The sequence below is a fragment of the Colobus angolensis genome, unplaced genomic scaffold (genome assembly GCF_000951035.1).
Source record: "Colobus angolensis palliatus isolate OR3802 unplaced genomic scaffold, Cang.pa_1.0 Scaffold648, whole genome shotgun sequence".
NCBI classification, from domain to species: domain Eukaryota; kingdom Metazoa; phylum Chordata; class Mammalia; order Primates; family Cercopithecidae; genus Colobus; species Colobus angolensis.
This window is the reverse complement of record NW_012120132.1, coordinates 91,954-93,333: the sequence shown is the minus strand read 5'-3', so window position 1 is coordinate 93,333 and position 1,380 is coordinate 91,954. Positions and strand designations below refer to the sequence as shown.

The 1,380-nt window shown below is 41.3% G+C and overlaps 1 pseudogene; it reads right to left on the bottom strand.

Annotated features, from left to right (window-relative positions):
• Nucleotides 1–212: 212 nt before the first annotated feature.
• LOC105527734 lies at nucleotides 213–1,148 on the bottom strand (annotated as a pseudogene).
• Nucleotides 1,149–1,380: the final 232 nt, after the last annotated feature.

Here is a 1,380-nt window from a genome sequence, read left to right as displayed (position 1 = left end):
TTGCTAGATATTTTGTAATCTCTCTTAATTACAATGACTCCAGGAAGAAAATATTGCTGTCTCTGCTATGCATAGAACATGAAGGCCCCAAATGTCAAACAACTCATCTGAGGCCTCACAGTTAGATAGATAAATAGACTAGATAATCTCATGATTTAAATAATCATGACACAATTGGTCAATGGTGTCCATACTCTTAGAAAGTATTCTGATTATAGAGTCTTAAGAGAAAACCCAGACTTTCCAATCAGTTTCTGAATAGCCAGCTGCCCATCTTTGTTCCTGAGGCTGTATACCATGGGGTTCAACAGTGTGATGATGATGGTATAGGTCACTGTCACCAGCCTAGCTTTGCCCGATGTATATTTAGCTGAGGGCCGCAAGTAGACAAAGGAAGCACAACCATAATGGACAATGACTACAATGAGATGGGAAGCACAGGTGGAGAAGGCTTTTTGTTTGCCTTCAGCTGATGGGATCTTCAGGATGGTATGGACAATGAAGCCATAAGAAATGCAGATAAATATCAAGGGCATAACAAGCATCAAGACCCCAAAGATGAAGATGACCAGTTCATTGATGTAGCTGTCAGCACAGGTGAGTCGGATAACTGGTGAAATATCACAAAACTAGTGGTTGACCTTGTTGGAGCCACAGAAAGGAAGGCTAAAGACCTAATACACCTGATGTATTAGGAAGCCACTAATAATGCAAGTTGCTACCAGTTGTCCACATACTCTCCAGCTCATGAGAACAGTGTAGTGCAAAGGCTGGCAGATGGCAGCACAATGATCATAACTCATCACTCCCAGAAGCAGACAGTTAGTGACAGCAAAACCAATGAAGAAGAACATCTGGGTGGCACAACTTACAAAGGAGAGTGTCCTGAGTACAGAGAATAAGTTGATAAGCATCTTGGGCAGGATAACAATTGTATAGAAGATTTCCAAGATAGAAAGAATACCTAGAAAGAAGTACATGGGTGTGTGGAGGCTGTGATCCAAGTGAATGACTGAGATGATGATGATGTTTCCACTCCCTATAATCAAATAGAGGCAGAGAAAGATCGCAAAGAGGACAAGCTGCAATTTCCCAAGGCTGGAGAAGTCCAGCAGTAGGAACTCAGTGACAGAGGAGGAATTAGCCATGAAGAGTTGATCCCATGGAATAAAGCCAATACGATCAGACCTAGAGATCTTTGGAACTTAAAATTCAGGGAGATTTACCCTCATAAAGTAGCCATGCCAGCCTTCTTTGAATGAGAAACAAGCATGGGAGAGAAAAAAGAGTTGTAAATGTAACGAGAAGATCTTCTAAATTGATATGCATTCAAACTGCTATTTTTCTGCTGCTGATTTTAGCAGTGAATCTGGGGACAAA